Here is a 26034-nt window from a genome sequence, read left to right on the forward strand (position 1 = left end):
TGACAGATTAAATCTCTCAGAACAACCTCCCTTTTACTGAACTTCATGGAAGTTCAGTTCAATAAAGATAGCACGGTGTTTGATCTATATTAAAGAACTGTCTTATGGTATTTCAGAATCATTAGCATAATAATTAAATAATTTATATACTACTGGTTACACAATAAAGACAGACACAGGGACTGGATAACCACTGTTAGTATATACATGACATTTCTGCAACTTCATTTAATAAAAATTATAGGAAAATTGTAGCATACAGTCCCATCCTTTCAACTTCACAGTGTAAACCTTCTGGGTTTGTATTCTGGCAAACCAGTAAACAGAAATCTGGTTTCTGCAAACATTTTAAGGGCTCTACTCCCTGGTCTACAACACCTGGTGTATCTCAGCTCTTGGCATAATTTAAACAAACAGGCCATGTAACACATCTCTCAGTCAAATAAAGCAGACTTGGTGTGCTGCCAATTCTGCTCTCATTTATTTGCTAACCCCAGGTTTTATTTATTCCCTGAATCATCCAGCACATTGCAGAGAGTGACAGGAGCAGACAATATTCTATTTAATAGCTATATGATAATGTAAATAAAATATGGTAAATCATCAGGTACATTACTTGCCTGTTTTTAACTACCCCACTTAATTTTGTGCACTTGAACCAAAAGCACAGTAAATTAAAAAGATTTTTGCACAGAGCAGAGTTAGAAAGAATATACCCATTGTATTCTGAAGCCCTGTCATTGACATTAAGTGAAAAATACTTATTCCACAAAAATACACCTGTCTGTAATACAAAATTTCCTGCATGGGGCTCATCCTATGCTCATTGTCATCTGTGGCAAAATCTATTCTGCCTTCAACGACTCAGGGATCAGCACACTGCTGCCTGACTGTGGGATACAGTCCTGTAAACAGTAACGGATGTGAGGGTCTGTGATATGCTCAAATGCTGGAATGCTTTCCAGTGTTGAGTAAGAGGCACTGAGAGGATTTCTATGATCAGAGGGAGAAAGGAATTAAGGGGAAAGCAAGGTTTTGAAGTTAGGAACTGTGAAGGAGATCCCTCTCAGTTCCCACAGGGGAAAAGAATTCATGGTCAACATACCATTGTGTGGATTAGATAGGCAGAACAAGTGTGTAGGTGACAATAAAGCCTTACATTTGTTTAAGGTTTTGTGCTTTAATGAGACTTATTTAGCTAAGGTCTAGCTCAACTTTGCAGCAATTTTTTTTCCACTAGAGATTTGATGTAAACTCTCACCAGATGAAAGATCGGAGCTGACAGATCAGTTACATGTCACTTTTAACATTAACTATTGATGAGAGGAATTGTAATTTTAATATCTGTAGTATTGCTGCTGAAACACATTTCTGAAAACTGATTCCATGAAGACTCTTCAAGAGCAACATGCAAATAATGAAGGGAAATAGACTGCCTGAAGACTTTTGTGTACAGTTTCTGACTATAAAGTTCACCAAACACTTACTTTTTCTGTTTATTAGTCGGTTATTCCTGCCAGTTTAACATGAGAAGACTCTGCAGTACTTGGGGCTGTGCCTTGACCACGTAATTGGAAAAGTAAATGGTTTCCCTATGATCAGAGTTGGAATCTGTGCCAAAATCACTGAGCTCCATTCAAAAACCCCTTCTCATGAGTCATTTTGTGGCAATGCATGTTAAAAGAGATGGCAAAATACCAGGAGTAAAATAATCAGCACACCTCAGGCTGCTAATAATAACAAAATAAGCTTCTCCTACTGGGAAGCTGACTTCTCTGTAGTCTTCAGACTTACATGAGCTTCTTATGAGAGAGTCTGAGTCAGAATCAGGCCGCTTTTTTTTTCTCTTAAAAATGGACATCAAGAGCTGAGTTTATCTCCTGCCCTAAAATGTAAAGCAGCAGTGCTTGAATTTCCAGTTTGTTAGCTAGTCTCAATGTTCTTTAGCATGTGTCCCTTAGAGAAAGAATGTCTGCAATATTTTGCATCTGAAAAAGAATGAATGGCAAGGCATAGCTGCAGAGGCTGGAATTCAAGAATCATTGGTGTCTCTACTGAAAGCCATGAATTACAGGCTTGACTGTTCCAGGTCCAACTCTGAGCACCCTTCTGTCCCCTAAACCCATCACAATACATTAATTTGTACTGAAGCTACTCATGCATTGTGCAACACATTCATTTTTAGTTTCTTCCACTCATGCATTGTGCTCAAAAGACACAGCAGATTTTTTTTTTTCCCCTGCTATTCTAAAAAGCAGCAGAGGGCTCAGATTTAATGGAGTACAGCCCAGAGAAAACAAATATTTCTCATCTTCATCTAATCAGTTAGTTCTCCAGGATTTCAATAGCCATACTGAGGAGAAGAGTATACCCCTTTACTGCTGAGGATTTAGCTTCTTGCTTTATTTTGTGGGCTGGGCAAAGAGCCCTAAGAATTCTTCATGTGATTTATTCTACACTGACAACCACTTAAGTGGAGGCAAAGTTAGACCCAAAAGGCACAAAGTGATGAAAGCTGGAACTGAAAAAATAGCATGACAGTCAAAATTGCTGATTTTCACACAGTCCCTGCTCTGATAGTGTTAGAAAAGTCTCGGTCTAAAAGAATCCCAAAGAGCCCCTGGAAGCCCAATCCCATGACTCATACACTCTCCTTGAAGGCTTTTTTCCTTCCCTCTACTAAATGACAGTGGAAAAAAAAAGCCTTGTGGACTTTATGCTTGCTGCCATTTGACAGCTTTTAGTTAAAATGTTTTCCATTTACAAGAGAAGGACTGCTCTATATCCCAACTGAAATTAAACGCACTAGCATCTGCAAGCCAGGCTGGAATATTTCTGGTTGGTTCATAGGCTGGATGGTCACACAGAGGTGCAGTGCCTCCTTGACAAGGGATAGGAAGAGATACAGATGAGTTGTGCTACCTCAGGAATTTCATGAAAAATTAACTCTGGTGGCTCTGGCAATGTTTCCCAAGGACTTGCAAGAGCTCAGATGTCTCTTAATGAATAATCACTTTTGTGTTTGCCTAGTTCACCAGATTGGCTGAAAGACTGACAAACCCTGTTGCAGGTGGAGCTAGAAGGAAGTGATTCTGTTCACTAGACATATTATGATTGTTCCCATGCAAAAGTAAATGGGATGAAAGGACTACCCTTTCCTTCCCGGAAGGCGCCCTACATTGATTCAGAAAGGCCAGATACTATCTGATTTTCCCACTGGGATTCAGTTGAGAATGCAGTCATGATCTCAGCCCCTGAATACTCAAGATCCCTCTGAGTATTACTCAAAACCAAAAGTTAACTGAACTACTATAAGGAGTATGCAGTACACATATAAATAAAACTTGAGGACAATGGTGTTTCTTTGATGATTGCTTTTCAGAGTAGAACTTCACATTAAAACGCAGAGCTAGGGAATTGTCCATATAAGCTCATAACTGTTTTTAAGGTAGCTATGGCTAATCCATTGAAGCCAATCAGTCTTTTCAAATTTGTGTGTTCAAGATCCTCGTATAATCCAAACAGTATTAAAAACCTGTTTCTGATGTTTTCTAGCTCCACTGTCAACAGCTAAGAAATGGGCCATCATGCATGTACTTTCATCATCTTCTGCACATATGAAGATGCAATAATAAACTGATTTCTTTTTTTCTCTCTGGCATAAGAAATGGCATTGAGAAGGAAGGGAAAAAGAAAGAGAACAAAGGATCACAGGAAGGCCTTTTCTAAATTTTTTTTTGAAATGAAGATTCAAAATTAATAATTCACCTTGTGGCAAAGGTTGACTAAAACTAGAGAAAATGTGAGGTTTGTTCTAGCTTGTGTTGTCTTCAGTGTACCTTAAATTAACAAGGATCCCTGTGCTTGCATGCTGTATCTCCAACTGCTTGGTAGGAGAAATAAAACTTTGATAAGAAACTTCAAAGCCAAGAGTGCAATAACAAACTTTTGCGTAGGTTTATATGTTTTTATAATGCAAGTTTAACAAAGGGTGTATTTTTTCTTCAGTCTGGATTTCCCTCTTTTTCAACATGATAATATTAAAGCTGAAAGATTGTGAGTCCATGCTTATGTCACTGTTAAGTTTGCAGATGAGAAAATGAGAGGCTAATTTTGCCCAGTGCTGAGCTATGTGTATTTTTTATGTATATATACAGTGAGTATAAAGCGTTTTCTCATTTCATTAGATTTGAGTTTGCAGATCTGGTACTGCTCCCTTTGTCACTATGCATAATGAACTTTTGTCACTCTAAATTAGAAGCTTTACAGTCAGGTGGGATGAAAATTAAGGTATCAGCTACAGTGTTAGGGTTTTCTACATGACACAAACAGTGGCAAAGTAGAGTACTCATCAGAAAAAGATGGTTCAAAGAAATGATACAGATCACAAAGCAGTCATCCAATTTGTCAATGCACAGGTGCATAATAAACCTACTATACTTTAACATGCCAAACAGCCAAAAGGAAACTCAGCTGTTTGGAGTTTTTTGCAATGTTAATAAGGTCTCTGTTGCCTTGGTACTTTGATGAACTTATGCTCCCATGCCACTAAACATGTTTGAGGCATATTCCACTGGGTTTTTTTCACTGTATTATTAATGTTACAGATTTAATGCTGTGTATCTAGCTTATGTGAATTCCTATTCCTTCTTAATCCTTTTTTATAATATTATAAACTCTTCATGTAGTCTAATTATTGCTTCAACCTGTATCCTTCACAATGACTTTTAAAAGCATTCTAGATTTTAAGTGCAACCTTATTGTTACAATGCAGTAACCAACAACTTATTCCTTGCTGGTTAAGAAATGAGAAATTCATTATTTTTTTCACTAACTATTACAAACTTGAGCCAAATGCAAATTTATGACATACTGAAGAGAAATTCAGAGCCTAAATACTCAGCACTACATATTTCGCTATCATTTCAACCAGCACATCATGGTAGTAAAATGTTAACTCCATTGTATTTTAATATCCTTCAATATATATTTACATGCAGGAGATTTCACCCTTGTTTGCCAGTGTTGGGTACCCCAGATCTTCTAGTTGGTTTTGTTATTCTCAACTATTTAATGGTAATTGCTTGTGCATTTCTTCAGATAATACTATTAGCTTGTAGCTAACAATGTTACTAGCATTAAAACTTTGTTTTGCAGTATCTTCCTTAGTAGATTGGTTTATTAAGTTGCACTAACCATAAAACAGAAAACAATATATATTTCTAAAACTGAAGATGCTTTTTATTTTTTTACTTCTTTTTTTAATGGGTTTTTAAAACAGGTTTTCAGCTCATCTCCTTTCCAATAGTACCTAAATATTGTAGTTTATTTTGGATGATTCATTAGAGGAATATTATGCATGCAACTAAAACATGGTATTTTACATTGTCTTTTCATTTTTAAGGAATGAAAGTATCTTTATATCTTGAACTGCTTTATCATTTTGAAACTGAACCAGTTGTCTGTATGAGTTCCGTGTGTAGTTCTTTAAACTGACAGAATTTATTAAAAATAAGCAGTTTGATATTACATCTGTATTTCAAAAGTGAAACAAATGAACTAACAAGTTCTCTGTAATTATATAACTATTTAATGGTATTTTAAGTAAGTCCTCTGCTAAAAAAGTTAAGATGATGTGGTATTTGAGTACTACAGTATTGACTCATACATGAGTCCCACTGCTAGATACCTTATACAAAATTCTCAAAGAGGTTTTTATCATATCTTTATTAAAACTTGTTCTCTGGGAGGACCAAATAATAGGAATAATTTAAAAATTACATAATTTTACTCTTAATTATCAATTATTCCCATGGGATTGTCCTTACTCCTTTAATAGTGGTCCTAATTCATACCCCTAACAGGCGTAAGAGTGAGGCTCTCCTGCTGTCTTTTGTGCACTGTATGTTTTTGTTCCTTCGCTTCTTGCAGATAAAAGTAAGACAAACCATCCTTTGTCTTTTCAGATCATGATTATTTTTGCACAAGTGCAATCTCTTACTAGGACTTGGTCTACATGGGAAAACATTGCTATTACAGCTATATCACCGATTATTTTTTCCCTATACTTCGTTCCACAATAGCTGTGCTGGCAAAAGTTCTAATTTATATGCATTGATACCACCAAGAATCCCTTTTGCCAGTTTTGCTTCTATTGCTTGAGAAACAGGCTTGTTGCTTTTGCCTACCTAAGCCATACCCCTTCAAGGACAGATTACTTTCATCTTGGCTAGTCACTCTTTGTAAGAGCAGACACAGGAGGAACTAGGACACATGGTTGGAGAAGGACTATCTCAGTGATACTGTGTCTCACTCAGACATTATGCAGCAGTGCAAAATCTTATGAGAAATATGAGGGGGTTTGTTCTTCCTCTTCAGTGATTCCTTTAGTCCTCTAACCACCACCACTGATGAGCTCCACAGATGTCTGTAGCCTGTCAAATATTAAATAACTTGTTATGTAGGGCTTCAAATCTGGGACCACTGAGAATAGAAAGGACAGTGAAAGAAAAAGCAAAGTCTTCACAACACCAACATTAAAAACAGACCACAGATACAAAAAAAAGGGATTCTTAAGGCTGGTTGGTAAGTAAAGTGACAATCTATGTAATAAAATCTTTAAAAGCTCTTTAAAGGTCAGTGTATTCCAGTAAATTTTACATTAGTACTTTGAGGTTTTTTAAATTAATGCACTTACTGAAACATTTTATTAGTGTTTTTTTATTCTAGTCAATAGATGTGATTTTTACAAAAAGTAGATCTTTGTGGTCTACTTCTTCAAGCTGCCATTATGTCAATCAAAAATAAGTCCAGCTAATAAATTATTTTGGCAAATAAATGAAATATTTTTGTGGTTAGTTTAGCGTTTTTCTTAAGTCCCAGCACAGTCCAGGAAGTATTCTGCCTTCTTCCATAACCAAACTTACGGACTGCTATGTGTCAGCCGCAGGCAGTCTCTAATATTGTTTTTGCCTTGCCTTTACAGTCTTACTAAGATACCTCTTAACCCACACTGGCTTAAAAACAAATGCAGAAGGCAGTGGTTGCTTTTAAAATTATTACCCCAAACATTACCCTGGTGAAACATAAACACGTTAAATAACATGACGTTAATAATTTCATAAAAGGAATGTTAAAAAATAGTTTAATGAGAGAGAATAAACCAGAAATTAATTACTACATTAGTGAAGTAGTTTGGATAGTAGTTGAGATGTTTGTACTAAGTTGATAAGTGCTGCACTAGTAAATCACTTGCATATATCTTCTTTTCTAGCTTTAGTTCAGAGTCCTTTAGATGTACAAAGGATGTAGATAATTTTTGCACCCACTCAGTCAATGACTGACAATGCGGCATGTAGCCGCAGTCATTCATTCTGTCAGTCAGCAGCCCTTGATAATGTGCCTGTCAATATAATTCACTGCCTCTTCAAGGAAAGTGACACTTTGAATAGTGGACACTTTTCGAAAGCATTCATACAGGGTCAGTTCCATGATAAATAAATATATTTTGTGTTTGGAACAAATAGGCAATATGCAGGAGCTGGAGTCTGACCAGAAGTACACAACCAGTCTGCAGGACACAATAAACTGCAATGAAGAGTGAATATCATAAATGCAATTTTGTTTTTCATGTTGTATTAATTATGGGATAATGGATAATAAAGTCTTCAGGAACCTACTCTTCTCAATAGAGCCCTGATCTACGACCAGAGGCACTATAAATGAAATATTAGAATAATACTATCAGTAGTTCTATAAACCCTATAAAAGGGGCACATATTTTCATTGCTGAATGAAAAACACAGGCAGAAATCTTTAATTACCACTAATAGTGTGTTAAAGTATTTATATGACACACAGTTTTTAGTTTCTAGTTTCTATTAATACAGTCTGAGAGTGTGAGGAAGAATTATGTGATAGTGACAGGATTTTTAATGGTACCTCACCTTAAATGCATTTTAAAATATGTAAATCAATAAAAAAAATTATTTGTAATAGCAGACTAAGAGTGCTGGTTAGCCTTACTGCTGAATGAAATGTATGCTACAAGCCCTATTACCATACATCGTGGGAGCTGTAGTTAGGATTAATCTGTCAAAAGGGATGGTTTAGTGTTGATGAATATGACATGTGACCATTAATGATGTTGATTTTATCTCCTGAGATTAGCATGATTTACTTCGGATGGATAATAATGTCATTTGCTTGATGCAGTAGATCTGTTTACGAGCTGATTAAATTGTAAGGCCTTGCTTCATTTCATGCTATTTGGTTTACAGCTTCATTACTGCAATCACAAAAGCTGTGGAAATGTCCCACATCCCATGTCACAATAAATCATTGTTTAAGATTGCAGCTATGTATTTTAGCATTTCAGTTTTGCATCGACCATGCATTCCTTAACAAATATGTGATTGGGAATACATTAACAAGATATTCTGGAACATACTGCTGCAGAAATGTAGAAAATCAGCCTGAATCTTTTAATTGAGATTAAGGAAGCACTTGAGTAATTAGCTGTAACAAATTACCTTATTATTTAGACAGTGAAATAAACGTTTTTGTTGCAAGAATGATTATCATAAATCTGCAGAAAAGTGACAGTCAAGCAACCATAAAGGAAACTTGTAAGCAAACTACATTTTCTGCCTATTACCTTTTACATTTAAATAAAATTTATCAGACACATACTCTAAAAAGAATGTATTTGTTGTTTAGGGATAGTATATGTTACAAGCTATCCCATTTGTAACTACTGCACTGGGAAGAGTATATGCATGTAAATCACTAGGAAAAAAAGAATCTGTTAATCATAATGGCAAATGCTAATGTTGCCATAGTTAAGGCTGTGTCAACGTTTTCATTATAAACCCAGTAATAAAGGAAGAAGGGGAGAGAGTGGTAATCAGCCATCAGAGATTGCTGCGTGCCAAAATTTTGTATACAAAAGGGCATGCTGAGCTCTCACACCATGTAGATCAGAGTTATCTAGGAAACCACACTTGAAATCCCAGTGAGAGGAGGACCGGTGTCATGCCCTCAGCTTGAGAGTGAGGGTGACTTACGTTGCAATAACTTTGTCACATTTCATATGAAATTATATTGTTGCTTTTATTGTACAAATTTTAAAAATGTTGCATTTATCTGTCAAATGGGGCCTTTCAGAGCTTGTGGCTTACCACTGGCTGGATTTGATAACTACTGTTGGTTAAGTCTTGGTTCATGAGCTTAATTTCAAGGAAAATTTTTTAAGTTTGAAGAGCATGTTTAGCAAAATAGCTCAAGTTACATGTTTTATTGTAATACATTGAAATTTCTTTTAGTTCTTTCTCCTTTTTTTTTTTTTTTTTAAATCTCCCAAGCTGGTTCCCTATAGATTTCATGGAAACACCTCAAGTTACTTTACATGTGAATTCTGGTGGGTTATGATATGGTCAAGTGTAAATGTAAACTTCATGGTGGATTTGTGATTTTTTTTCCCCTTAGCTTTTACATAGCAAAATTCCACTTTCCACCTCAAAATATTTCAGTTGGCAGATGAAGTGAGAAACCCAAGAGGACCTATACTCATGTACAGTCATATACATGTACTTGAATGATATTCTAGGTCAGGCCAAGAGTATGAAAGGATTTTCGAATGTGTTGCTGCAATTACTACAGTCAAGATTTTTTACAAATTATTAATTACTTGGCTATTCTGGTCACTCAGCCTAAGATATTTCAAACAGCCTGAGGAGGAGTGGGTTGGTTGGTTGGTTGGTTGGTTGGTTTTAATGGTTAATACATTAAACATTATGGAAAGTGGATTGTTTCAGGAGAGTTCCTGCTGTGGGTTTGGAAAGGGGACAACTCTAATGCTTGCAGCTCAGTTGTCTGGTAGTCTGGGGACAAATTTAGCAAGCTGGATTAGTGTTCCAATCTATTGTGTCTGCTGGATATAGATCTAGCACCTTTGAATTTTTACAGAGCCAGTCCCTGTTGACATTGGTAAAGCTAATGAAAATGTTTCACGTGTTGAAATGCAACATCTCAACTGATAAATGAAAACAGTGATAAAGTTTTTCTCTTGTTTTCCAAATAGCTCTAGACCTGAGTGAATGAAAACATATCCTTGAAAATAAATGCATGAATAAGTTTATTTTTCACACACACACACAAAAATAAATACATAAAAATTTAACTGCCAAGCAAAAATAAAAGGCAAGAAGAGGAATCCACACTTTGAATCCTCATTGCTACAGGAAACATTTGGTAATATATTGCATCCCTGCTCAGGTTGGCTGAAATGTTATTAACACAGTTTCACAGTTTTACATTTTACAATTTTTTAGTTGAACAAAACAAAGCCTTCCTCTCTTCATGAGCTGTGCCTTTTGACAGCAATTTGGTTTCCAGCCAGAAGGAAAATGCAAAGGCAGAATTTTTCAGGGTGCATAGTCTTTCCCTGATATTCCTATTGAAATTAAAAGAATGCCCTTGAAAATCCCAACTGTTGGCTTCACTAAAAATATATAATTTCACCACTCACCTGCCAGTGATGGTTAATTTTATGTAATTATGCATAGAAGAAAATCCCTTCCCAGCACTATGAGGTGTAGAGGCTATCAGCCAGGTTGATGGAGTAATGGTAGTTTTGTGGGAAGAGGGACCTTTAACCTGAATAGCTGAAGTCATCTCCATGGATTTTAGTAACCCCTATTCATATTAACAAGGACAAAAGTACTAAGGATACATAATTTCTTAATTCCCTTACAAGCTGTCCCCAGTCTGCCCTCTACCATTCCTTAGACTCTGTAATGTTTTGGGAATCTATTTAAATACAATTAATTAATTCCGGCTGAAGCTTTGAGGTTGTTTTTCTGAAAATGGTGGCACTGTGTAATGCTACCACTATAAAAATGAAGAGACTATTTGATCTTCGTGACTGAACCCTGAATAAACAATTTATACATTCAGAAAGTTGATAGAGGCTGGAAGATGCTTCATCAATCTTCTTTGCAGGGGCCTTCAAGTATAGCAATTATTGAAATAGAACAGAAAGAAGTAAAAGAGGGTCTTAAAATTATTTTGGTGGATGCAATGAAAAGACAGAAGTTGACTCTCAGTGGAAGTGGACAAAGCCTATGCAATATTTTGCAACAGAAGAATTGGCTTAGCTGCAGGTCTATTCACTGATAAAGGAAGCAAGCTCATCTGAAATTAAGAATTGAAAAAAAAAATTGTGGTCTACAGTAGGAGGATCCTGGGCAGCTTTAGGCCACATAATTTTCCAAACTGGTGTTGAAACTCAGGTACGAGAATATACTTTTTTGTCTGGCTTTGGATCTTGTACTTCTACACAGAATATTCTTAAACCCAAGGTGAGGTCTGCAGATGTTGCATCTACTGCATTTCAAGATCTGAATTGTAGATTCCAGATCATCTACATATCTGGAACTCGTGGGTACCAAGAAAACTGTGGACAAAATTTTCTTTATGAGGTTCTTAGGGAATCAGCACACCCTAAATCCTTAGCTGTTCAAGGTGGCATCCAAGTGGCTGATAAGGAAGCTCAAGGTTATAAGCAAAGAAAATCTACATGGCAGTGTGTGTGCATGTACTTACATTACGTCTATTGTGAGCCTCATTATAATATTTATGGGCTGCTTGATGGCACTTACAGCAGTGAGTTCTGAGCAGCATTAGGAATTAGACCCATGTGCTTCCTGAAGAAAGATAAACTCTTAAAAGATATCTTGTTAGATTTCAGGATGAGAAAAATCTCTATGATAATGCAGTCTGATTTTCTGTGTAAGCAGGGCCACAGAATTTCATTGAGGAATTCCTGCATTAAGCGCAGCTACATTTGATTGAGCTAGCTAAAGAACATGAAGAGAAATTGGGGCAGACAATTTATTTTCTCCCCTCATTGAGTTAAAAAATAGGTTTTGCAAAACACAGTTGTGCTTCCTTGAATTATTGCGTTACCTCTAACATAGAGACTGCTATATTCAAGACTTTTAATGAACAAATTTTGTAGAAATTAGGGTCTCTGAAGTGCAAAGCCACAACAGACTGTGGCTCTTCATGTGCCATATGAGCATTATGTTGCTTGCTTTCTCTGTCAAAGCTGGCATGTATCAGAATGCAATAAAAGAAATTAAATGGCGACATCCAATTAAAGAAAAAGACTCTCATCTGAAACCCTAAAATCTATTGAAAGTTTCTTTCTGTTTTAGAGGAAATCTATCAATTGCTAATGGAAGAGTTACTCTAAACTATTGGCTACTAGCTAACTATTATGTGTTCTGGCAGGATTTGTGGTTGGTTGTGGGTTTTTGCCATTTCTTCTCCTCATAAGATTTGGAGAAAAGAACAGAAAACTACTTAAAAGATTTGCTTTGTCTTTTATCTTTTGAATCAGTGTCATACTAACAAAAAGATGTTTTGAAGTCTTTAACCATTAATTGACTAACTGGTTTTCTTTAGGCATAAAACTTGTCAAGGCCTTGATTGTTGTGAGTCCATGGTGATAGATTCTGGCTGACTGCCCAAGTACAAGGTCTCTGAACACTGGGATAACACTTTCTGAAACAATTTGAGCTTATCACCCATAATGTCATTTAAACAAATTTAATTGACTAAAACTTTTTTTTGTGCATTCTGTATGAGGTACTGTTTGAGAGAAGAGGTCTTTTAGAAACAGACCCTAGATGACAAAATCTGACCTCTACCTAGCCTTAGATTTCTCAATTCTTGATTATTTACACAAAATAAGCCAGTATTAACTGCATTAAAAGTTCACTGTAAGCAGGAAGCCTGTTATATACTCATTTTCCTTTAGTGAATAACCTTTAGAATGGGTCCAAACTGAGACTCCATGAATAGCATAAAATTCACACACTTCTGCAGTAAGACTAATCATTATCATCAGATAATTGCCCATGCATATCAGTCAATAAGCCTGTCCTATGTGAAAGGAATAAAAAGTTCCCAACTGAAAATTAAGACTTGACTTCTCGTTGTTGCAGAGCAGCTTTACTGAAGAGGTGCCCCTGTGTTGATTTTCTTAAATTTAGAGTTCTGGAAATACTCAGAATTACATATCCATCTCTACAGAGTAGCAATTTGCATTTTCCACTTTTATCAGTAAAATTACTTGGGTTTGACTGAAAGTACTATGTCAGATATAAATAATATACAGGAGTGATAAAACTGTACTCTAACTTTTTCCCCAGAAGAAGTCAAGATAAAGGAGGAGTTTGCCAAGGTAGATGAGGATGGGGTTAGGGATCAGTTGAGTAATCTGGACATCCATAAATCGATGGGTCCGGATGGAATGCATCCAAGGGTGCTGAGGGAGCTGGCAGAGGTCATTGCTAGGCCACTCTCCATCATCTTCGGTAAGTCATGGGTAACAGGAGAGGTGCCTGAGGACTGGAGGATAGCAAATGTCACTCCAGTCTACAAGAAGGGCAAGAAGGAGGACCCGGGTAGCTATAGACCGGTCAGCCTCACCTCCATCCCTGGAAAGGTGATGGAACAACTTGTCCTTGGCACTATCTCTAGGCATATCAAGGACATGGGGGTCATCAGGAGCAGTCAGCATGGTTTTACCAAGGGTAAGTCATGTTTGACTAACCTTATAGCCTTCTATGAGGAAATTACTAGGTGGATAGATGATGGTAGAGCGGTGGATGTGGTCTATCTTGATTTCAGTAAAGCACTTGACACCGTCTCCCACAGCATCCTTGTAGATAAGTTGATCAAGTATGGGTTTGATGATCAGGCAGTGAGGTGGATCAAGAACTGGTTGAAAGGAAGAAGTCAGAGAGTTGTAGTCAATGGGGCAGAATCTAGTTGGAGGCCTGTGACTAGTGGAGTCCCTCAGGGGTCGGTACTGGGACCGGTGTTGTTCAACATCTTCATCAACGACCTGGATGAGGGGACAGAATGTACCCTCAGCAGGTTTGCTGATGACACCAAGCTGGGAGGAGTGGCTGACACACCAGAAGGCTGTGCTGCCATTCAGAGAGACTTAGACAGGCTGATGACTTGGGCGGGGAAAAACCTGATGAAGTTCAACAAGGGCAAGTGTAGAGTTTTGCATTTGGGGAGGAAAAATGTCATGCACCAGTACAGGTTGGGGGCTGACCTGCTTGAGAGCAGTGTAGGTGAAAGGGACCTGGAGGTCCTGGTAGACAGGAGGATGACCATGAGCCAGCAGTATGCCCTTGTGGCTAAGAAGGCCAATGGCATCCTGGGGTGCATTAGAAAGGGTGTGGTTAGTTGGTCAAGAGAGATTCTCCTCCTCCTCTATTCTGCCTTGGTGAGGCCGCATCTGGAGTATTGTGTCCAGTTCTGGGCCCCTCAGTTCAAGAAGGACAGGGAACTGCTTGAAAGAGTCCAGCGCAGAGCCACAAAGTTGATGAAGGGAGTGGAACATCTCCCTTATGAGGAAAGGCTGAGAGAGCTGGGTCTCTTTAGTTTGGAGAAAAGGAGACTGAGGGGTGACCTCATCAATGTTTACAAATACGTAAAGGGTGAGTGTCAAGAAGATGGAGTTAAGCTTTTTTCAGTGATGACCAGTGATAGGACAAGGAGTAATGGATACAAATTGGAACATAGGAGGTTTAAGGTGAATATCAGAATTTTTTTTTTTACTGTGAGAGTGACAGAGCACTGGAACAGGCTGCCCAGAGAGGTTGTGGAGTCTTCTTCACTGGAGATATTCAAGACCCGCCTGGACACATTCCTGTGTGATGTACTCTAGGTGACGTGCTCTGGCAGGGGGGTTGGACTAGATGATCTTTTGAGGTCCCTTCCAACCCCTAGGATTCTATGATTCTATGATTCTATGAATATGACAACTCTGGAATGACTGTTTCATCTCTAGGAGGTCTTCAGACAGCAGAAGGTAAAAGTTCTTAACACCTAATGAGTTTTGAGTGGCCCACATGACATGACTTGGTGATAGTACTCCATAGTTGTCAGTGGCCACAGGGCTCTAATAGACCTTAATCACCCTCACCAGCTTCACCCACAGTTTCCCTGAACCCCTGGCCACAGCCCCTGGAGCTCCCTCAATCCCTGCCTGAGTTAGATCATAGAGGTGCCAGTCTGCAGCTTGGCCCACAGGCCCCATTGATCCTGAGCCAAACACATTGGCTGATGGCCTTGGCCTCACTTTGTCACCGTGGACCTGCTCAGAGATCCTGACCTCAGTTACACTTACTGGTTCTGATTCTGACCTGCAGATAAACTGCCTGCTTGACCGTGCACCTGCCTCATCACTACAAACTTGTCTAATGGCCTGAACTCTTAAGGTTGAGTATCAGCTGCTATGCAGGGTGCTGCCTTGCTTCCTCACAAGGACAGCCAGAAGCCTGGCATTGCCCTTGGCTCGCCATTCTCTGTCGGAGCAGCTGCCCTTGCGGCTTCCTGACAGCAGTGCAAAAGGTTTTTATCTTACCAAAACATATATCACAAATAGGATCCACAGACCAATCCTTACCCTGCTGTAGTCAGGGATGACATCCAGTCATGTTGGTGACCTTTTTGTTTGGAAATCTCGCTAAGCAGCCCATCCAGTGAAGGAAGCTCCTGTTAGTGGTGTACTTATTTCATGAGCAAAGAATTTCTGTCTTAGAATTAGTTTTCTGGAATAACCACAGAGTCTTAACATCCATTTTAAATAATAATAATAATTAAAAATTTATTTAAAAATATTAAAAATGTATTTGTTTTTAAAATTTATATAAATTATAAATTTATTTTTAAAATTATTCCAAGAAAAGACAAGTTTAACCTGAGCAGATTTGTAATGAGTTAAAAAATCATATGGCTGAGTTGGGACTTGGCCTTAACAGGCATATTTCACTACAGACTAAGTCTCACTGCAACCTGGAATTGTGTGGAATAGTCATTTTTGTCTCTTGGATGCATAGAAGCTCTGCAACTCTGCTGCCAATATAAGTAACAAGCAGCCATTATATTGCTCAAAGAGTGCCAATCAATGTGCCAGCTATTTCTTCTAAGAGAATGCAACTATTATTAGGGGTTATGGGTAGCATAGAAATCTTTCAGATTTAAGGGATTTCGTTACATTTTGTTTTCAATTGACCTACATTTTACTGACCAAAACAGAAAAAAACCTCAATCTTATTTGAAGAAAGTGTTTAATAGAAAAATGTTGTCCCAGTTTTCAGTTGATGAAACAGATATTAATAACTATTTTTTCCCCTAAATGTTTCAAATATATTATTTATATATGCATATAAAACCACATTTTTGCTATGCAGCATTTGGTTGTCTTCTGTATCTAACTAATCCCTTTGGTGTTAAAAGGCAAACATTAGTGATGTGGCAGTAAAGTTTGTGAATAATGCAATATGTCCACAAATTGAGAATGTTTTTAATGTTTCTGAAATAGTAACTTTGGAACTGTGCCAGCTTTCTTAAGTCCATTATCTGCATCAAGAGCACTCATATATGTGATATCTAAAAGGTATTATGTAATTATCAGGCAGGTATTTTATCATTATGCAGGTGGCAGAGTACCATTCAACATGAAGACACAATGTCCTTAGGCTAACTTTTTCATTTATCTGGACAAGATGAGACTTTCTGAATAACACTGTCTTGCCATTGTTTTGCAGAGTCAAGTGTACTGACAGCATACAGCAGAAAGCTCAACTACACAGTTGTAGAACTGTATGTCTTTGAAGGAAAAGTAGTGCTGCCAGTGATGCTGCTGGGATGCTGAAATGTACAGTGATTTTTATGTTGTTTTGATGTGCTGCATCTGTACAGCTGAAAATTAGAAGCAGAGTGAAAATTACTACTGAGGAAAGGATCAAGGCCCAGTGCCAACAAGAAGATGGCATCTTCCACCACTGGAAAAAAAAAAAAAAAAAAAAAAAAGGAGGATGTGTAATCCTTTTGGGGCTGCGTGTCCCCTCTCCACAATGAATGGTAATCTGTGTGAAGGAATAATGAAGGAATGGAGTATGCTGTTGTAGCATACTGTTAATTTCCTGGGTGTTTTTTTCTAACACTATAAAATAATTTCAACATTGTGAAAGTTTTCTGATGTGACTTCATGACCCTTCCTTTTTCCCCAACCACTTACCCTTTAAAATATTTTTCAATTAAGCCAATTTATTAACAATAAAATAGTATTGAAATACCAAATATTGTAATGGAAACCATTACAAGAATCCCTTCTGCCAGTAGTAAAGAACGAAATTGGAAAGGTATGTGTTAAAGAAACATTTAAATCAGGCAGAACAGTCTCACTAGTAGCAGTAGTGGAGAGCGGAGTGATTGTATGGGAATCAGTAAGAACCAGGAATAGCTGTTTGCTGCACAAGTTCATGGACTGGTTCCTCATCTGTCAATCACTGCATGGCTGTGAATGTGCAGGACTATCCACAGGTACCTATGTAAGTCAGAGCAGGGTTCAGCAATTCAAGTTAGTGGGACAGTAGGGTAATCTTCCAAGTGCCCTCAGTTCTACTCCTTCATCTCTAGCTCAGCTTCAGAAAACAAATGAGTTACAATTTCATCCCTGTTTTCTCACTTCTCTCACTTTTACACTTTGCAGTTCCTTACTGAATGAGAGGTGCTGGTTCAACCTGCCTTAGAAACCTTTATGCATTTATTTCCATAGATCATATTAAAAAAAAAAAAAATTCCTGTTGATTCCCTACTTGCTCTCCAGTAATCTGCATGTTTGTCACAGACCTACCTAAGGTAGAAAGTCCCCCCAAAAGCCTTTCCTTCTACACTAAGCAGCTCGCATGGCTAAAAGTCTATAATTTTCATAATTAATGTCTTTTTTAATCTCTGATCATTCACTTGTTCAAAAGGTGTTTCAGGCCAGTTTACTAATTCACAGACAGACCAGTAATTATTGTAGATTAAAAACACCTAAACCAAAAACTTGTCAGGCCTGACTATTGTACATGAGGATCACGCTAAAAGGCTGACACATTACTACTTTTTCAGATTAGCAAAGGCTTGGACACAGGCTTCCTCCATCATTCCTAAAATGATACTAAGCCCTAGACCTAAGGTTTTGCACTTCTATAGCTAGACAGCACCTATACTAAAAGGATTTTCCATTGCTGCTGTCTGCTTAGCAGATTAGTTTTAGGGGACTGAACAGAACAGGCCATGTTTGACCTGCACAGAATCTCCAGCTGTCTTGAGTTTTTCCTATTTAGAAAATTCTCAAGCATTAATAATTAGCAGTGGAGAAATATTAAAACTATGTCTATATTTACTAACTACAATGTATGCATTTTTCCCTTCTTAAAAGAAGACCAGTCCAAAACAGTTGTGACCAAGGAACTTCTTAATTTAATCTTTAATTAAATCCACTGTGACACAGCATAGACTATGCCATAAAGCTAGCATCAGTAAAACTATATTTAACAGTATAATTGTAAGACAAAATTATACAGTGAAAGTGCATGAAGAAGTATGTGCATGTCTTCTATAATTCCAGTTTTGCTTTTTAAATTATTTTTATAAATCAATTCAAGTATAGTTAGAAAAAAAATAGCTGATTTAAAAAACATTTACCTCTCTTTGAAGCCATCTGGGCCTACTTTCACTTGGTAAGCTAGAGGTGATGATGGAAGAAGAGTAGTACCAAGGAAGTAGCATGCCTTCTCCCCTCATGAAGTTAAGGCATTTCATAGTTTCATATACCATAAACAATGAGTCTGTGAGTCACAATATTGAAAATCCTCCAATATATAGAGCAGTTGGTCTAGAACATCTAAAGATGCCAGCTTCTCATCAACTAAAGCCTTTTGTGGCTTCTTCTCTGCCTCTTACCTGAGCAGACCCTTGGTATTGGATCCCAGACCTTTCCATTTGCTCAATATTCTGAGTCCACTCCTTTTATGTCCTAAAACTGACACTGTGCTGTTAAAGACTTTGCTTATGAGACCGCAATCTCTGAGCTGATCGTGGGGTGAGGACAGAAAAGGTAGAACATTTTTAGTTCTTTCTAAAGAGTAAGGAAAAGAAGGAAATGGATAATATTTAGAACCGGTTATTCTCCATGTTATGCAGAATTTGATACTAAAATTTTTCATTTTCTCAGTCCAAAGGCACGTATTCTATCCCTGCTTTTGCTATTTCTTTCACAAGTTTTCATACAGAGCATGATTGTGGACGTTCCTCCCAAAACAACCCTTTCTGTTCTATTCACACCAGAAAGACAGAACTCATTTGTGGTTCTCCATCCTTCTAGCAGTTCACAGACACATCTGATCAGGGACTGCTGATGCATAGACAGCTGGAAGATGCAGTGTCTTATACAGAGAAGGAATGTGGGAATAAGTAAACAGAAGGGCCAGAAGTCCTCACTTTACAGAATTGTGAAACTAAAAGTGGAAGACTGTCCAGTCATTATGTCCCCATGAATTCAAGCCACACATAAATCCAGATTTCAGAGGCTTGAGCTCCGGTAAGACTCTGGATTACATGAAATCTCAAGGAAAATATGGAAAATCTACAGTGATGACTAAAATAAATTAGTCTCAACAGAAAAAAAATATCTCCATGAAGAGATTCCCAGAATTTTGAATAAAGAGTTCTATAAAATGCAAGTGCCAAATATTGTTGTACTTGAAAATTATTTCAGACTGAGGCAGGGTGTGAATTCAATGGTAACAGCTCTACACAAATATTCTACATATAGAAGCATATAACATAACATTATTACCTTATTATAGTTTGTATTCTAGAACAAGCATGTCTGCCAAATAAGTTATTCAGTAAGAGTGTTGCTTTTATTCTTGAATAATTCCATGTGCAGTCAAGCCTTTAGTAAAATCAGCACAACTCTGTATGTAGATAAATAGTCAGTTTATCCCTGCTTGCATTTACAGGAAATCTGTACCTCTGTTACTAAATGCAGCTGACAGATCTGAAAGCGTCACATTTGTTTGCAGAATAAGCATAGATCTTACAAGCCCTCCCTTTATTAACATACTATTTCTTGTGTCCTTTGGAGGTTTTGTTAACCGAACACCCTTCATATTTTGTGTTCAATTTCATTAGCAAACTAATAAGTACTATGAAGAGAAATAAAACCTTTTTCTTCCCTTGTCTGACAAATAGCCAAAAGGAAGAGTTTTTGAGTGTGACAGTGCTCCATCAACTTTTATATAAATCTTTGTTCTAGTTCATTAAAAAAAAAAAACAAACACAAAAAAACCCACCACATTAGACCTTTCATAGAATCATTAAGGTTGGAAGAGACCTTAAAGATCAGCAGGTTCCAACCCCCCTGCCATGAGCAGGGAACCCTACCACTAGATCAAGTTGCACAAAACCTCGTCCAGCCTGGCCTTAAAAACTTCCAGGGGTGAGGCATGAACAACCTCCCTGAGCAACATAAATCTCCTCTCTCTCAGTTTAACACCATTACCCCTTTTCCTGTCACTACCTTCTCTGATGAAAAGCCCCTCCCCAGCTTTCCTGTAGGCCCCTTTCAAGTACTGGAAGGCCGCAATAAGGTCTCCCCAGAGCCTTCTCTTCTCTAGGCTGAACAGCCCCAATTTTCTTAGCCTGTCTTCATAGCAGAGGTGCTCCAGCCCTTGGATCATCTTTGTCTGGATCATCTACAATAGCTCCAAGTCTTTCTTGTGCTGAGGGCTCCAGAGCTGTACACAGTATTCTAAGTGGGGTCTAACCAGAGCAGAGGGACAGAATCACCTCCCTGGCCCTGCTGGCCACACTTCTTTTGATGCAGCCCAGGACACAATTGGCTCTCTGGGCTCCAGCACACACTGGTGGCTCATGTCGAGCTTCTCATCAACTGCCACCCCCAAGTCCTTCTCCTCAGGACTGCTCTCCAGCCATTCTCCCCCGAGCCTGTACTTGTGCTTGGGGTTGCACTGACCCAGCTGCAGGACCCTGCACTTGGCCTTGTTGAACTTCGTGAGGTTGGCACTGGCCCACCTCTCCAGCCTGTCAAGGTCCCTCTGGGTGGCGTCCCTTCCCTCTAGGGTGTCAACCACACCACACAGCTTGGTATCGTCAGCAAATTTGCTGAGGATACACTCAATCCCACTGTCCATATCTCCAACAAAGATGTTAAACAGCACTGCACCCAATACTGACCCCTGAGGGATACCACTCATCAATCGTTTCACTGTAAATACTTTGCTTTCTTCACATGGTCTAAGTATTTGTGTCTGTCACCTGTGTTTGGTTGGTTCTGTCATGAGCGCTGGCTAAAAGCCTTAATAAAGCCCCAGAACTTCCACTGTTACATTTCTATAATTTATCTGTTACTGATTTTAGCTGTGGTTACATTTTAGAAAAGTAAAATAGCAAGCTAGTTTCAATGAAGACACACGATGAATGAATGTATACAACTGGGACCTGCTGCACATTATTTAAAGTATCACTAGGAACTATTAATATGTAGTTAAAATTCTTTGGTTTCTATTTTGTTGCAGATTTTGTATCTCCACTTTATTATTCTTCTCTGATACAAGTTTTATGAATCAAGAACAGCCTAGGTGGCCTTAGTTGCCAACTGCACCTAAATTTGCCACTACCAATGGCTACATTCTAGTCCATAAGAAATTATGTGGTGCTGGCTGTTCAGGCATGTTTAACGTTAACTTGCTCCAGCTGTATTCTTAGCAGAAACTCCTGAAGAGTCTATGAAGACTGATACACGTTTTTTCCTACTACAATTACACTTCCAGTCCTGATGCTTTCCCAGCAGACTGGAATGAAGAGGTCTACTATTATCACATTTACAGTTTACATACTGTGAGCAGGAGTCTGCATCCCTCTTTGACATCACAGCAGACTGTAGATATCGTGCATTACACAAACATTAAGTAATAACATTTGTCAGAAGCACATGAGCCCAAGACCAGTTGGTTTTCTTGCTGGGGAGATAAGTCTAGATTTTTGAAATAGGATCAGTGAATGCGATAATTCCTCCATTTTAGGTATGTTTTTGTTCTTTAAATACGTATCATCCAATTATACCAATTACCAATTATAGTCTACGTTGCAATAAAATCAAGGTGTGTTTAGGAATTATGTAACCCATACTTGTGTCATTCTGCTTGCTCAAGCTCAGTATTAATTTCAGAGAGCACCAGCTCCACAGTATTCAGGGTAAAAACTGCCTGAGAAAAGAGTAATTACTAAGGCTTGGCTGTCTCTCTTTTGTATACATGGAATATTCAACATGGGTGCAATTCAAAGAATCCTTTCCTCATCCTAATAAACACAGGGTTCCTCAGCTGGCTGGAGTCAGGGGACTAGCCAGCGTGGGGGATATTTGGTCCTGGAGTTTTCCTCAGGGATGTCACGTTGGTAGCACCTTATTCACTACATAAAATGCCCACTCCACATGCATTGGCTGTAAAAGCAAAGCTGAAATTAGTCCTGCAGGCACATGTGTAGTCTGAGGTGGCCTGCATGGGGCTGACAGACCACCACTGGCAGCTGGGGCCTGGGAAGGGGGACCAGGCAGGCTTTCTCCACTAAGGCCTGCAGCCCTGCATCCTGCCAGCAGCACCCCTCCTCCACTGGAGCGTTCTAGAAGGTTCTCTGATGCCTTCCCTCAGGACGAGGAGCTGCACCACTGCCTCAGTTCCTTAGCAGTGAGGACCCAAAGGCACTTGTGGAGTCAGCCACAGCTGCTGAAGAGGAGGCAGACTTATGTATCCCCCTCCCCAGTTACTCATGAGAGGAAACCCAGCCTGAGGTGTAAAATATTTGGGTGCAGCCACTGCAGACATCTCCCAGACTGTACAGCCACCTCAGAGAAAGCAAAAAGGCCACCAGCATCTATGCCCAGAGTGGGGCAGAGAACAAGGCTAATTTATCAAATTGAGATAAACTGTTATTCAACTTGCTCACCTGGGAAAAATCAACCCTTGTCACACCAAGCTCCTCTTTAAAAGGGAAAGAACAGCTGCTAGCAGACTTTGGTGCAGGTAGTCCAGCATTTGGCTGCTTGAAAAGACAGAAGCAGGAGCCATTTTCTGCTATCAGGAAGATGGGCAGTAAGGAGCAAGTGCTGTACTGTGCCTGGGTTGGTGCAGGCCTGGTGTCTGTGCTCCCTGAAACTTGGGCACAGGCTGCAGGGCCCTGTGGGAAGAGCCACACAAGAGACAAGCAGTGATCACCTGAGAGGACTGCAAGCAGGTTAGTGACTAAAAAAAAAATTACATTTCCTTTTTTATTCTGGGGAATCTTGTTGTTGTATTAACTTCTTTCAGGCCTTTTTTAAGTACACTAAAAAAAAATATCTTTTCACAAATCAGCTTGTACTTAAGTCTTCTTTGGTTTAAATGTTATTTCTTTGATATTGAAAGTAAACTATAAAGAGCTGTTTTCCTTTAAAACAGGGTTTTGTGTGTGATATAAAAGTAGCCTTTATGTTGTGTGCTGCTTATGTATCTTGCAGTATGGTGTTTCACTTTAAGGAGGAATTATTTTTGGCAGGATTATTTTATTTAAAAATATAGAAGATGATTTGTCTTAAGATGTTATGGATTTTGCTAATAACCCATTTTCCACAGTAAATGAAAAGTAATAGTTTGTCAGAATGTCTATCCTCTTCAGAAGGAAGTTCTGTAGCATTTTTTTATGTGTAAAGTGGTTGGTTCTAACTAGTGGTTTTGTGATTTACTTCTGTTGTTAAGAAACATCCTGGGGCTTCTGAAGAATTAGAAGGGAAAACATACAGTTTTTAGACTATTGTTTACCTAACCATTAGTATCATGCAGTTCATTCTATCACAAATATGTTATTAAATCGACCAATTGTAGTAGATTTAATTGAATGTACCAACTGCTCCATTGCAAGGCTTTAGAACAGGAAGGCACTTACTGCACCACCGAGTCTTCCCCTTGCTTTTGCAGCCTTCACATCAGGTAGTTCTTTAAGTGTGTTGTACCCTGTTTTAACAACAACTATGTGGCTTATTCCCACTACTTCCAGAGGAAGGTTGTTATTGAATGTGATTGCTTTTACAGTGTGGTTGGTGAGCCATTTGCACTGACTCGAGATAGAGTCAAAAACAATGAGATACATTTTTTAAAAAGCACAAAAAAAACCCAAGACCCTGCAGCAGCTATCAGAAGGTTCATCACCATGATCTGTTGGTTAAGAACCATCTTCTAATTTCAAACTTAGTTCATTCATGGCCTACTAAAGTCCATTTGGTCTTGTGCCAAAATTCTCTTTTAAATTAAATAGTCCTTTTTTTATTTCTTCTCAGCTTTTAAATTAACACAGTTAGATAGAAATCCTATCCTCTCTCAGCTCTTGTTATAGTAGACTAAACGAATCAAGCTTTTTAAATCTCATTTCATAAAACGGCTTTCCATTGCCCTGATCTTCCTAGTAGTCGTTCTCCTCTCCTTACTCTAGTTACAGTTAATTTTTTTAATGCAGGTGAGTAGACTGTATGCAGTATTTTGGGTGAGCTCTTACTTGGGCTTTATACAATGCTGTTATTTTTCCTTTTCTCTGGTGGGAGTTGTAACAGCTGCCTTACCCTGGTGATCCATAGTCATTGTATTTTAGCAGAGCCTTCTTAATAATGTTGAGAAATTACACCAGTGATGCTTTTTTAGTTCAGAATGCTAGGATTTGGGGGTTTTGTAAATCTGAGAAAGTTTGTTAGTGTGTTGTGATCTACTTTGCATAATCCCAGACTGTATAGTCTAAATATTTTTTTTAATTCTTGCATCTTGTTACTTTCAAGTTGTTATTGTAAAGTTGTGGCTATTACTAGAATAAAAATTATAGATATATCAGTCTCGGACATCATACTTCCCTTCTTAAAATAGTCTATTAATTTTGTACCAATTTTGTTTTGGTTAAGTTTGGTAGAAAGTCCTTGCTACTGTTGTGGTCTCACATTCTAGAGTTCTGAGTTGGAGCAGAGATTAACTAGACCCCTAGAGTTTAGAGCTACACCAGATTTGATTTTGTTTCTAAGTCACCTGATTTTCATTCTTTAACATAATTCCTTTTAATTATTTCCCTGTTACCCTGTACTCAGTAATGCCCTTCTTATTTAAATTAATGCAATATATCAGTTTGAGGTTGGGAACATGCCTGCATTATCCTTTATCTCTACTGCATTTCTTTCTTTTGTTTATGTAACTGAAAAAAATATTGTCATTCATTTTAATATCCTTTGCGAAGCTCAGCACATCTCTTTTGTCAAGTCTTATTTCACCCCTATGCTTCTAAGGTAAGGACTGACAAAAGAGCTTTTTTTCCTAAATTTTACTTTTGATTCTTTTTTCAAATGTAACACAGTTATTGAGACCATAGTGCATCCAGTTATGCCTGGAATGCCACCTTCTGGATTTATTTCCCCCCAGCCCTGTGTTTGGAATATAGATTCTTGACCATTTTAACATTCTTGAAGTGAAGTATTTGTAAGATACTGCTCCCAACCCAATCTATTAGTTTCTCAGTCCAGCTGACAAGACTACAACAGTGTTTGCCCTTCTGAAATTGAAACCTTTAGAGACCTACTTCATTTGTTCTTCTGTTTAGCTTAAATCAGTTTTGTCTGACTTGATCCAGAGCTGACTTCTTCAACTAGTTTCTTTCTAATATTCTCATTATTTATCAGTAATAGAATATAAAGCATCTTATCACCTCTTTTCATATTGATGAGTATTTGATTTAAGTGCATTGTACAATGCATCCAAAAATAACTGGATGTTACTGCTACAGCTAACATTTGAAGTCCATTCTGCCTCTAGTTTTCTAGTCATAAGAAAATGCCCTTAGCCACTGCTCCAGAAACACAAACAAACATACAGAAAACATACAAAAACAAACAAACAAAAAACCCACCACAAACAAAAAAACAAACCAAACATATGTCACGCTGTACACAATGGACCCTGCTGACTTAGGGAATGCCAGAATCTACGATAATGTTTCTCATGCTTTCCCAGGCTATGGTGAACCCTGATAATTTTACCACCAGAGTTAAGCTGTTTTTTTGGGTTTTTTTAAGAGACTTGA

This window comes from Apus apus, chromosome 4 (genome assembly GCF_020740795.1).
Source record: "Apus apus isolate bApuApu2 chromosome 4, bApuApu2.pri.cur, whole genome shotgun sequence".
NCBI lineage: Eukaryota > Metazoa > Chordata > Aves > Apodiformes > Apodidae > Apus > Apus apus.